The sequence below is a fragment of the Triticum aestivum genome, chromosome 5D (genome assembly GCF_018294505.1).
Source record: "Triticum aestivum cultivar Chinese Spring chromosome 5D, IWGSC CS RefSeq v2.1, whole genome shotgun sequence".
NCBI lineage: Eukaryota > Viridiplantae > Streptophyta > Magnoliopsida > Poales > Poaceae > Triticum > Triticum aestivum.
Window position 1 is genome coordinate 22074160 of NC_057808.1, and position 14068 is coordinate 22088227.

The following is a 14068-nucleotide window of genomic DNA, read 5'->3' on the forward strand; positions in this document are numbered from 1 at the left end:
ATGCCGCGGGCCTTCTTTTATAGTCAAAAGGGGCTGCCACAGTGGCACACAGGAGGTGGAAAGGTATACAGTAGTCGAGTTTATCGCCTAACATCATAGGACAAAACACGTTAAATGCTCTACTTAGGTGTCCCCTTGCTTTATCGGCGATGGCATCGAAGCCCGTCCCATCTGTCGCCGCCTCGCCTTGCTCCGACACGCGTCCAGGGGAACGAGGCACGCAGCGCCATGTAGGCAGGCAGGTTGCTGAGTTGGGTGGTGGCAGGGTCTTCATGAAGATCTGCATGCCACTACATAGGTGCTTGACCGGTCGGCCTAGGAGCCACGTACTGCCACGTGGGTACCTGCTTAGTTGGGTTGGTCGACCGCTGAGCTGGAGCAGCGACGGTGCGGCAAGGTTTTGTCGCAGTCTTGTGGATATTCCTGGCAAGGGTCTTGCCGGGGCCTTGTGAGTGCCCTCAGCAAGAGCCTTGCCGGGGCCTCGTGAATATCTTTGGCAGGAGCCTTGTCGGGGCCTCGTGGGCATCCTCGGCAAGGAGCCTCGTCATTGTCTTGTCTTCTGATTCTCATCTAGGCCTTATTGGCCCTTTGTCTTTTACAAAGATCTGCATGTCATCATGCAGGCGCTTCCCGAGCCTTGATTCCAACGTTGTCGATGGTATCGGAACTCTCAGGCTCAAGGGTGGCTCCGATGCTGGTGTTAGGCGAGCTGCCCCAGCAAGGTCCTTGCCGGGTCTATGTAGGTCGTCCCGGCAAGGGCCTTGCCAGGGGAAGCCCATCTTCACTAGTAGAAAACAGGGGTTTGGTTCGGCCATAAAAGAGCATTAATCCCGGTTGCATTACGAACATGGACTAATGCGAGCATTAGTCCCGGTAAGAGCGGCTAGGACGCCGTGCAAGCATTAGTCCCCGTTCAAATGGGACCTTTAGTCCCGGTTGGAGCCACGAACCGGGACTAAAGGTTGCGATGCCCTTTAGTCCCGGTTCGTGGCTCCAACCGGGACTAAAGGTTAGACCTTTAGTCCCGGTTCGAGCCACCAACCGGGACTAAAGAGATTGAGGTATTAGTCCCGGTTCGTGCCTCAATTTTCAAATTCGACCCCCCCTGTGTATCGCCATTTCAGTTTTAAAAAAACAAAAGAAAATGATAAAAAATTAAAAAATTAAAATTCTTCGAGATGTAGTTATGTTACTACATCTACTAGGTAGGAAAATTTAAAAAATAAATTTGGACATGTTTTGCAAAAAAGTGTTATGAAAAAGTAAAACGGCTATAACTTTTGCATACGATATCGAAAAAACGTATAATATATCAAAATGTTCACCATGAAAATCCGCATCCGATTTTCACTACAGCTTGTTTGCTAATTTTTAGAATTCTCAAATTCTAAAAGGAAAAAAGTTATGCTCAAATTTCAGTTTTTTTAATTTTTGTTAAATCTAGTCAAATATGGTCAAACTACTTATTCAAGACGTATTAGGGGTACTAAATAATTATTCAAGAATATTAGTGTTACTAAATAATTATTTCAGTTTTTTTAAATTTTGCTCAAATCTGGTCAAAATGTGGTCAAACCATGGTCAAACTATGGTCAAACTACTTAGTCATGAAATATTAGTGTTACTAAATAATTATTGTGTTTTAGAATAATAGTTTCAAACTTAAACAGTGAAACATGTGACTTCATACTCAAGCTAAACTCCTGAGGGTTAATAGGATTGACATCTTACTATTGTCAGGAAACAACAAGTGTAGACTTGGAAACGAGGGGGAATAGAACCCGGAAGATACGCGTGCTCAGGCTGGGGTAGTGAGAGGATGGGTGACCGGCCGGGAAGTTAGATGATTTGGAATGATGAGGGGTGATTAGAGATTAGAGGTTAAATTGAGCAGTGATGAGGGGTGATTAGAGTTTAAATTGTAAAATAATTCAAAAATTAAAAAATCAGAAAAAAATCTAAAAATTGCGAAAAAATTCCTTTAGTCCCGGTTGGTGTTACCAACCGGGACCAAAGGTGGAGCTCCAGGCAGCGGCCACGTGGATGGCCATTAGTCCCGGTTCGTTTAAGAACCGAGACTAAAGGGGGGGGCTTTATTATCGACCCTTTAGTCCCGGTTGCAGAACCGGGACTAAAGGCCCTTAACAACCTGGACAAATGGCCCTTTTTCTACTAGTGCTTCTTGCCTTGTCCTCTGCGCCCCTGGTTGGAGCGCTGCTCTAGTAGTCTTGTACTTCTGCTTCCGTCCTCTGCACTGCTAAGTGTGGCCAAAGGCGCGGTTCTGACTGCCCGTGCATAGGTAGAAGGGTACAAAGAGGGCCCCTACTTTGGTACATCGACAAATCGTCAGCTGACATGGAGGCTTTGACACTTCGGCTAGACCAGGGGCTTCAACTCGTCAGGTGACCGTGTCGCTTCTTCTTCAAGCCAACATACAACATGCCGACCTACTTCGACTCATTAGCTGACGGTGCCACCTCTTCTTCAAGACAACATCCAAAAAGCCGGAATTTCAAAAACATACATGGAATTTACACATTTTGAAAATCACGACTTCATTTTTAGAAAAGTGGACGATACATCTTGACCAAAATAAAGCTAAACTTTTTCCTCGGGTTGTTCTCGTGCAGGAGTCGGGTCCATTGTCCGGGTATTCAATTTCCATCTCCCGACGATAGAAAACTGGCAACTCGAGTCAGGCTCTCAGCACCTTTTACGCACATTGTAGATTGAAGTGTAGCAATATTTGTTGGGTAGGATGAAGAAGTGTGAAGCGCACATGACATATCATCAAAAATTGTATTGATGCCTTCTAAAAATAACAAAAACAAACTAATTAGACCGATGGAATATGATACCGGCATACATGACATACATACTATCAAGACATGCCAGCAGACCCCTTAGGTCTGAGGCATCCAGCCTGTTCTATCCCTGATTGAAAAACAATACACTTGCGAGTTTGGAAAACAGAGATCGACCATAACAAATATAAAGCGAGAACATTAGAAACGTCAACACAAGATGAGAGCGCCTGATAGCTTATATGGTAACACTTGTGCGGCGCTAGCTATAGCTATGGGCTGGTGCATGGAGTGTGTGTGTGCACTCCTTACGACATGAACAATGGAAGCACCTGAATGGTGCTGCCCCATCTTCCAGATAGATATAAAAATTGTAGGGCTGCCATTTTCAAAAAATTTCACCCAAAGGAGGCGTACCACATATACAATTACAATTTAGAATTTCTATTTTCAATACCATGCGAATAATTTTACTTGTTTTGTTGAAGAATCCATAAATTCAGAATTTGATAGAACGCGTGCTTGTCCACAAATGAAATAAAAGGATAAGTACCACAAACAAATATGGGAATTGCAACATTCTGATCTTAGAAGCTTCCACTTACCAGAGGTCTATAAGTTCTATTGTCACTATGACGGGAGTACATTCACAAAAATCTCTTTCAGATTTTCATCTTCTGTCATTTGTTCCAAAAGCGTGTCAATGGAAATAAATTCTGATGACAGGTTGCACTCCAAAGGCTGTGGCTCACTTGGAAACAACAATTTGGACATTTGCTCCTTCTTAGATTGTATATCATATTCGCCCTTCTCTTGTGTTCCTTCTGCGATTAGATTGTATGTATGGACAATCTTTTGCTGACCAATTCAATATGCACGTCCAATCGCCTGCTTTTGGACAGAAGGGTTCCACACAACATCGAGGGGCACCGCACGCGATGCTCCAAAGCGGGTAATACCTTCTCCACACACCTTGGTCGATGCAAGCATCACCTTGGCCTCGCTCTCCATATCATTGAAGTCCACCATCAAGGACTTGTGGGTTTTAACGGAGACATTTCCACTCCTATACAGGAGCTGTTGCGTTTGGTCCAGTTGAACTCTTTCCTCGGTTGTTCCATGATCAGGTCCAATGGTTGAAGAAACTGGCTAAACACCAGCACTCACTCTTTTAAAGCTTCACTACTGGAATTTTTGTCTTTGCCGAGTGTTAGGCTCTTTGTCGGGTGCAATATGTTACGCAGTCGGCAATAGTCTCTTTGCCGAGTTCCTACCAAAGAAGTACTCGGCATAAATTAAAACTCTGCAAACAGGTAATTAGCCAAGTATCTTCAATGAAACGCTCGGTAAAACAACAAAACTCGGCAACCAGGGTGTTGCCGAGTGCTAAAATAGGAAAAAGGGGGTCTTTGCCAAGTGTCCCACTCGGCAAAAGGGGGTCTTAGCTACAATGCATTCTTTTGGTTGTAGCAGTTGCATACTACCTCGGATGAAGATGCTTCAAAAATCAAAGTTGTCCATTTTTATGAGACTGATAATTTTGTGTTGACAACTTGTACATTTGAGGCCATATTATTTACGCTTTTTCCCATGAAAAATTTGGTCTCAAATGACCATATTCATTCTATAGTTTATGATAATGTGGTGAACTTGGGCATATAGGTGAATCCTTCCATTACAAACATCACCAATATCATCACCAAATATCATCGCCCCACCAATTACACAGGGCGGGTACACTATCATCGCCATGCGGTTACTTCATCAACCTGGCATTGACCGCGTTATAAATTTTGACCTGCATTGGCATCACCATGTTGCCTCGATCTTCTTCAATCCAACATCCAACATGCCCACTTGCTTCGACTTGTCAGTTGACTATGCCGCCTCTTCTTCAAGCCAACATACAACACGCCGATCTTCTTCGACTTGTTAGCTGACCGTGCCGCCTCTTCTTCACGACAACATCCAAAAAGCCAAAATTTCCAAGACGTACATGGAATTTACAAATTATTTTCCATCTTCCGACGATAGACAAATGGCAACTCGAGTCAGGCTCTCAGCACCTTCTACGCACATCGTAGATTGAAGTGTAGCAATTGTTGTTGGGAAGGATAAAAAAGTGTGAAGCACACATGACATACATCGTAGATTGTATTGATGCCTTCTAAAAAACCGAAAACAAACAAATTGGACTGATAGAACATGATACCGGTATACATGACATACATACTATCAAGACATGCCAGCAGACCCCTTAGGTCTGAGGCATCCAGCCTGTTCTATCCCCAAATTGAAAAATTGTACACTTGTGGATTTGGAATGAACAAAGATCGACCATAACAAATATAATGGTAGAACATTAGAAATGTCAACACAAGATGAAGAGCGCCTGATCGTTTATATGGTCAGACTTGTGCGAGCCTAGCTATAGGTGTGGGCTAGTGCATGGAGTGTGTGTGTGCACTCCTTATGGCATGAGCAATGGAAGCACCGGACTGGTGCTGCCCCATCTGTCCGTGGAAAAGACACCTATGGGATCACGAGGATCCCTTCTGTGGTTGGTGGGCGCGAGGTTGTGCAAAGAGCGGGTCTAGGAGCCAGCACAAGGAGATTTTACCCAGGTTTGGGCCGCGTGGATGCGTAATACCCTAGTCTTGCTTTGGTGTATATTTGAGTGTTCTTGATTTCTTGAACTAGCTACGGTGCGTGCGTAGTCCAAAAAGTCCGAATCCTTCCTCAGTACGCCTCGGGCCTCCTTTTATAGGTCAACGGGGTCGCCAAAGTGGCACACAGGAGGTGGAAAGTATGTACAGTGTACAAGCTTATCGCCTGACATCACCGTACAAAATGCATTAAATGTGCTACTTAGGTGTCCTCTTGCTTTATTGGGGACGACAACAAAGCCCGTCCCATCCGTCGCCACTATGCCTTGCTTCGACACGCGTCCAGGCCAACAAGGCATGCAGCGCCATGTAGGCTAGCAGGCTGCTGAGCTGGTGCGGTGGCAGGAACTTCACGAAGTTCTGCATGCCACCCCGTAGGTGCTTGACTAGTTGGCTTAGGAGCCACGTACCGCCATGTGAGTACTTGCTTACTTGGTGGGTCGGCCGCTGAGCTGGGGTGGTGACGGGGCGGCAAGGCCTTGCCGCGGTCTTACTGATATTCCCGGCAAGGGTCTTGTCGGGGTCTTGTGGGCGCCCTCGGCGAGAATCTTGCCGGGGCGTCGTGGGTATCTCCGGCAGAAGCCTTGCCGGGGACTCGTGGGCATCCTTGGCATGGAGCCTCGCCGTTGTCTTGTATTCTGGTTCTCATCTAGGCCTCACAGGCTCTTTGTCTTCACAAAGATCTACATGCCACTATGCAGGCGCCTCCCGAGCCTTGGTTCCAATGTTTCCGATGGTGTCGGAACTCTCAGGCTCAAGGGTGGTGGCCATGCCGGTGTTGGGCAAGTTGTCCCGACAAGGCCCTTGCCGGGGCTACGTAGGCCGCCCCGGCAAGGTTCTTGCCGGGGGAAGCCCATCGTGCTGCTTCATCCTCCGTGCCCTTGGTTCGAGCGCTGCTCTGGTAGTCTTGTATCTTCGTCTTCCTCTGCCCAGCCAAGCATGGCCGCCGGCGCGGCTACGACTGGCCGTGCACAAGTAAAGGGGTACAAAAAGGAGCCCCTACTTTTGTACACCGACAGGAGCCCCGGGCTTGGGCCATACATAAGCGCGAAGCGTTGTTGGGCCAGGCCCAGAACGGTGCACGGGCACGCGGGCCGAGTTTTTACCGCAGTAACTCCCTCGCCAGTTGCGCTTCCTCATTATCCGCTTTGAATGCGTGATGTGGGGGTCGTGCACGGGGCGGTTGCTGCACGCTCGCGTCACATCATGGTAAATGATAAAGGGGCGGCCCACGCCTTCCCCATAAAAAAGGAAAACCGCAGGTGCGCCGCTCATTTACCCTATGCGCCTTTTCCAATCTTGGAACCGCCGTTCCCTCTTCTCGGATCCCTTACCTCTTTCTCAGCCGCCATGGCACCCAAAACCAGCAAGGGCAAGGGAGCGGCCGAGGACGCCGGGGAGAAGGAGGTGTCGGAGAGCGAGTCGGTGGCGCTTTGGACACATCATGCCTACTTCCCTTCGATGGTCAATGCGGTCCATCTCGGGGACTACTTCAAGCCCCTCTGGGGGAGGAAGACGACGGGGCACCCCGCCACGCGCATTGTCCTTGCCGATTTCGCCAAGGCCGGCCCAAATCGGTACCCCTTCTAAGTCGACTACTTGTCTTGCGGGCTCTCCCCTACTTTTTTTGACTTCTTCAATGACGTCATGCACACCTATGGCTTCCATCTTCTGGATTTTACGCCGAATGCTGTGGCGTATATGGCCTTCTTCACTCATTTCTGTGAGGGATTTGCCGGATTGCTCCCCAGCACGGCGCTCTTCCGCCACTACTTTTACCACCGCATCTAGCCAGGGGCGCCATCTCCGGCTGCGTCACCTGGATCCCGAGGACTCAAGAGAAGGGCACGTACTAGGAGGGCGCCCAGAAGGAGAGGTGGGAGGAGTGGCGGAGTCGGTGGTGCTGGATCGAGGAGAAGGATCCACCGGAGTTCTGCTGGGTTCGCCAGAGTCTGCCGGTCCATCGCAAGGATTGGGGCGACCTCGACGCCAATGACAAGAAGCTCTCAGTTGCCACCGCTAGGATTCATCGCCTCACCGAGGCCGGGATCACCCTTGAGATGATTGGGGCCAATTTCATCCGTCGCCGAATCGCCCCTCTGCATAACAAGGTGAGGCCGGCCTGAGATTAGAGGAACGCGGCTAACGACATCAGACTCCGCCCCGGCTTGAAGCACAACTTCACAGTGATGGGGCATGCCCATTTCTTCCAGAGGCTCTTCCAGCTCAAGGTGAGTGACGATGGCAGGGCCATGAGGACTAGTAGGGCTGCGAAGGCCGGCAAGGCCGTCAAGGCTTCTCTGTTCGGGTTGCCAGCGGGCCGGGGGTGATCCCACTGAGCAACAATTCTCGCCGGACTGATATCATCGCCATGATGCCAGATTTTAACGCGCACGGCGTTGACCCAAGCTGGGCCGAGCCGGAAGCGGAGCGGGTGCAAGCGTTCTTCGACAATCTGTCAGAGAAGTACGTCCGTGATGAGCCACTCCTCGTCAAAGACACCACCAAGGAGGAGCTGGACTACATCGCTGCCAGGGCGGCGGAAGTGGCGCTTGCCAAGGAGGCTGGCAGCGCCGGCGCCGTGGAGGACGAGGCTGATAAGGCCGCGAAGAATAATGAGCTCGCTGGATGGGCGGAGTCCGCGGGGGAGGCCAGCAGCACCGGCGACGGGGCCCCCCTCATTGAAGACGTGGTTGAGCAGTCGGTCGAGGAGGAGGCCGAGGCTGACAACTCCTCGGCCACAGAGAAAAGACACGTTCTGCGGCGGGCTAGCTCTGGCGAGCCGGTCTGGCCCGGTAGGACCGCACAGCGGCAACAAGTTCAGGAGCAGTCTGTGCGCCAGACGAGGGCGATGAAGGCTGCCGCAGCAAGGAAGACGGCGAAGGCTGCGACGGTGAAGAAGACGGCGACTACCTCTTCTTCATCCAAGCAATGCAGGACCCCATCCCCTCTCCTCTCCTCGCGGATAGTACCCCGGAGGTCGACTTCGACCTGGGGTCCTTTAGGCCGAAGAGGAAGAGGAGGTTGGTGGAAGAGGAGGTGGCGGACGAGTAAGCACTTCGCCCTCCATCATGGCCCTATGCCTGCGTTGTCCTCCTTTAACTAGATGTTATCCTTACACGGACACGGAGACGTTGGCCCAGAGGGTGGCGAAGAGGGCCAACGCCTCGACGCGCGACAAGCCCCCGGCGGCCACTCCGCATACGCCACTGTTGGTGGAGAGCAGCCCGGACAGCAGCCCCCGACGCAGCCCTCGCCTCAGCCCCGAGCGTGAGTTCATTACTTACTCCTTCACTAACGGGCATTGGGGTGTGAATTCTTGATGCTGACCTTGGCGGGTTTGCAGGAGGAGGGCGGCAGCAGCAGGAGCCGCCGAGGGCCACTCCCAACACGCTGGCCCCATCAACCACGCCGCCCAGAGGGGCGTCCCCGGCAAGGGCATCCACCGCCGAGCCCACGCACATGGAGGAGGAGGAGGCGAGCTTGGGTGCTGGCGGCTCCTTCCCGGCAACGAATGTTGGCGGGGAGCGCGCCACTTCTTCTTAGCCCGGCGCAGGTAAGTTGTTTGCTTCCCGTCCCTGTTCTTTCTCTTGTTCTGAGTCTTGATCTTGGCCTCGTTCCTTTTTTTCCTTCTGGTTTTCAGATCCCCCCTTGATGGATCAGGAAGACATCGACATCGTCATCGAGGAGGTCTCCAGGGATGCTAAGGCTGAGGCCGCCAAGGTTGCGTCTGGGGAAGCCGCCAAGTACGCCGCTGAGGAGGCCGCCAAGGGGCCCGCCAAGGAGACCAGCGGGAACACTGCCGGGGAAGCCGGCAAGGGGCCTACTGGGGAGCCCAGCAAAGCTGCCACGGCTGAGGCCGCCAAGGAGCCCTTCGAGGAAGAGGTGACCAACTACCAACCTTCCTCTCCTGCAGCCCTCGCCTCGAACAAGTATCTGAAGGTGGGTGACGACTTGTTCGTCCGCCTCCCAGGGACGGTGGGCAGTAGAGCGGCAGCCGAAAGGGAGGTGTTCGACAACGAGACGCTCGCCACCGCCGGGCTCCAGGTTGTTGACGAACTGAGCGTCGGCGGCGACGGTTCTCAGGAAGAGCAGCTTCTTCGGGCCATGATCGTCAAATTCCAGAAGCTCCAAGCGCTCCACCGCGCCTGCCTTGACAAGGCAAAATCCAAGACAACGGCGGTGGACAAGACGGAGGCAGATTTTGAGGAGCGCGTCACTAAGACGCAGGCCTGATTCCGTGAGGCTCAGAAAGAACTGAAGGCTGCCCGGGGCGAGCTGGCTGTGCGCAAACAAGAACACATCCTGAAGCAGCCTGATGTCGAGAAGGCCCAGGAGCTGGCGAAGGAGCAGGCCGCCAAGGACGAGGCCACTCGGCAATAGCACCAGGCTCTGCTGAACTCACAGGAGGAAGACCTTGCCGCCCGTGAGGAGGCGCTTGCCGCCACACTCCGTGGCAAGGACGAGGAGGTCGAGAAGCTCGTCGCGCAGCGGACCCAGTAGCTGGAGCAGAGGCACAAAGAGGCACTCGGCAGACGGCAAAGGCAAGGATGGCGGATGGCAAAGGCCTTTGTCGTCTGCCGCGGATGGCAAAAGGCTCCGGCAAAGTAGGCATCGGTAAAGAGCTTCTTTGCCGTCTGCTTTTCGAAGCGGACGACAAAGGGGCCTTTGCTATCAGCGGCTGACGGCAAAGAAAGTCGACGGTATAAATGTGCTGTTAGTCCGTTAGGCGGCTAACGACAGCCTTTGCCGTCCGCCGCTGACGGCAAAGAGCATCCGGCCTTTGCCGTCCACCGAATGACGTCAGCTGGACAACATTGCGGGACAAGCCTTTGTCGTCTGCTGCTGTAGGCAAATGTGGGCATTCTTTGCCATCTGCCACTGTAGGCAAAGCCTTTGCCGTCCGCCGCCGTAGGCAAACTGACCAAATGGGTCAGCTCCCAGGGAGCACAGGTGGCCGCCGCGTGGCTTCTTTGCCGTCCGAAGCAGACGCCAAAGGAGCCTCTTTTTTTGGTTTTTTTAATCCAGCAATTTTCACAGCAAATATATGACATATATATATATATATATATTTCACAGGTCTATTTAACAGCAAACATATGACATATCCAGCACATAAGTTTCATCGTGCATCCATATATAGTTCCATCCATTCATACATAGCAAGTTGCAAATACACATTGTTCCATCCATACATATTACAATGCAAAGTTTCATCAAGATAGCAAGTTCCATCATAGCAAGCTAGAAGAATACTAGAGGAGAATGAAAGAAAAAACAAGCACTCCATCATAGCAAGCTAGCTTCCGTGAAGTGAATGAAATCTGCAAAATGGCAAATAAGAAAGTTAGAAAAAGGTGACTAGAAGAAGAAGTATATGCCATTTATGAGCTAACTTAGGTGAAATGGATCGTTTATGAGCTAACTTAGTTGAAATGGATTGTTTATGAGCTAACTTAGGTATAATGCATCATTTTAGAGCTAACCTAGGTAAGATGGGTCATTTTGGAGCTAACCTAGGTGAAATGGATCTTTTTTAGCTAAGTTAGGTGAAATGGATCGTTTATGAGTTAACCTAGGTGAAATAGATCGTTTATGAGCTAACTTAGGTAAAATGCATCATTTTAGAGCTAACCTAGGTGTGATGGTCATTTTGGAGCTAAGCTAGGTAAAATGGATCGTTTGTGAGCTAACCTAGGTGAAATGGATCGTTTATGAGCTAATTTAGGTAAAATGGGTCATTATAGAGCTAACTTGGGTAAAATGCATCATTTTGGAGCTTACCTAGGTAAGATGGGTCATTTTGGAGCTAACCTAGGTAAAATGGGTCATTTTAGAGCTAACATAGGTAAAATGGATCATTTTGGAGCTAGTGTAGGTAAAATGGGTCATTTTAGAGCTAACTTGGGTAAAATGGATCATTTATGAGCTAACTAAGGTAAAATGGGTTATTTTAGAGCTAACTTAGGTAAAATGGATTGTTTATGAGCTAACTAAGCTAATTATGCCATTTTTGACATAAGTAAGCTAAGTACATGTCATTATTGAGCAAACCTAGCTAACTAAGCATATTAGAGCTAACTTAGGTCATTTTGGAGGAAACAAAGCTAAGTATAGATCGTTTTAGAGCTAACTTAGATATAATGGATGGTTTTGGAGGTCAGTAAGCTTATTAAGTCATTTTTGAGGAAAAGAAGCTAACTCTAGGTCATTGTGGTAAGCATATTGGAGGAAATAAGGCTAAGTCTAGGTCTTTATGCATTTGTTAAGCAAAACACTAGAGAAACTTACCATGATCATGGAGGTGTAGGAGCGGGCAGGCTCGTGCCGGTAGCTGGAGAAGGATCGTGCGATGCTTGTCTAGAGTTACGCTGCACCAAAGATCATTTCCAATGCCTCGTTAGCATGATGACACTCAAATGTTAAGAGTAGCAAGTAATGTCCATTCAAATTAAACTCACCGTGGTCCCAGGAGCAATCACTGGCATCGGCAGAGCGGTGTGACCGGTCTTCGCACACAGACTGCACATTTGGTTTTGACGACTCAGTCATACTAGTTAGTAATGAGACAAACACTACATGAATGTTTTGGCTAATCTACAGAAGAAACTTACTACAAGGAGCTCGTACATGGCCCTTGCCTGGATGTCATTTCGTGCCCTCTCCTCCTCCAACTTCTTTGTCGTCCTCTCCTCCAACTCCCACTGCCTCTCCGCCGCCTCCGCCAGAAGTTTCTCCGTTCTATCTCTCTCACTCTGTATAGCAGCCTGCAACACCACTCCTCATTACCATTTGTAGTCATTGATGGAAGCACACACAATGTAATGGAGAAAGATAGCTGAGTACGTATAACTAACCTTGATGGCGAGTTGGACTGGCCGTTCACGAGGCCTTATCTCAGGAGCGGAGCTCGACTGGCGCGCCTTGATCTCTGGGAGAGTGCTAGGACAACGGATAAGTCCATCTCCAATGGCTATGGAGCCATGGGACCTCCCGCCACCAGATATCATCACCAACTCTAGATCAATGGGACCCTGGCTCGGGTTAAAATCCTCCCCTTTCCTCGCCTTCCCCTCATCTCTATATTTCACGAGCTTGTCGTGGGAGGAGATGTTGGTGAAGTTGTTTGCATCATCGAGGTCAGACGGAGAGAATGCCTTGACTTTCTTGAAAGAGGCAGTGTGGGCCATGGCATACAGGTCGTACACGTGTGGCACCTTATCCGCCTTATTATAGCTTGCCTGAAAGAGAGAAACAAAGTAAACTAGTAATTAAAGGGCTCAAGCTAGCATGATGAATGACTTGCATGAATCATGAAGCAAACCACATACCCAGTTCCGCCCGAACTGATATAAGTTGGAGCGGCCTTGATGGTGTGGCACACCTTCCATTTCTTGTGAGTCTTGTGGGTCCAGGCGTGCTTAAAATTATACCCCTTGAAGTACCCTGGACGCTCTGGATCTGGCTCGAGAGCGTTTAACTGATCCAATGTCTGTTGGCCTGTCAACGCAGGTGGTGCAGAGTTTTTGACAACTCTACCTCTGATGAAGTTCTTCTTGTCTTTCCTGAACTTATGGCGAGGATCCAGGAACTGTCTATGCATGTCCAAGCAAGAAAACTTGTGACCGGCCTAAAGCCAACGAAACTCAAGAGCTCCCTTGCATGTTTTGCACGGGAACCTTCCATGCACACACCAGCCAACAAATAGCGCATACGCCGGCAAGTCATGCGTCGAGTACATGTACCAGACACGCATTATGAAGTTCCGTTTGCTATAGGCGTCGTATGTCTTAAACCCATTATCCCAGTTTCTTGCAATTCGTCCTTAAGCGGCTGCATGTACACATTCATATTTTTCCCCGGATAGTTAGGCCCTGGAATTATCAACGTCAGGAAAATGTTCTTTCTTTGCATAATCTGTCCGGGGGGGAGATTGAGTGGAAAGACAAATACAGGCCAACAACTGTATTGGGCTGCCGTCAGACCAAACACACTGAAGGCATCCGTGCTGATGCCGACTCGAGGATGCCTCGGATCTGCCGCTTTGTCAGCATGTAATTCATCAAACTTTTTCCACGCAACACCATCCGATGTGTGTACGATCATCAGATTCCCATCTGCATCTAGTTCGGTTCTTTTGCCCGTTTTGTGCCATGTCATCTGTCTGGCCGTCTCTTCGACCATGAAAAGACGTTGAAGTCTTGGTACGATTGGCATATACCAAAGAACACTGACGGGGATTTTGGTCTGTGTCTTCTCAACCATACCGTTGTCTACCACAACATACCTGTAAGACTTGCAAATGGGACAATAGTTCAAGTCCGCATAGTCAAGCCTAAATAAGACACATCCTTTCTCACAGGCATGTATCTTCTCACAGGGCATCTTCAGTGCACGGAGGATTTTGTCCGACTGGTACAGGTTTGCAGGCATTACATGGCCTTTGGGTAGAAAGCGTCCAAATACTGTCATCATTGCGTCGTAGCATTCTCTGCCCAAGTTGAACTGAGCCTTGAGAGCCATTACTTGTGAGATGGCATCCAACTGACAAAGCTCAGTGTGCTCGTGGAGCGGATGTTTTGAAGACTCCAACATTTC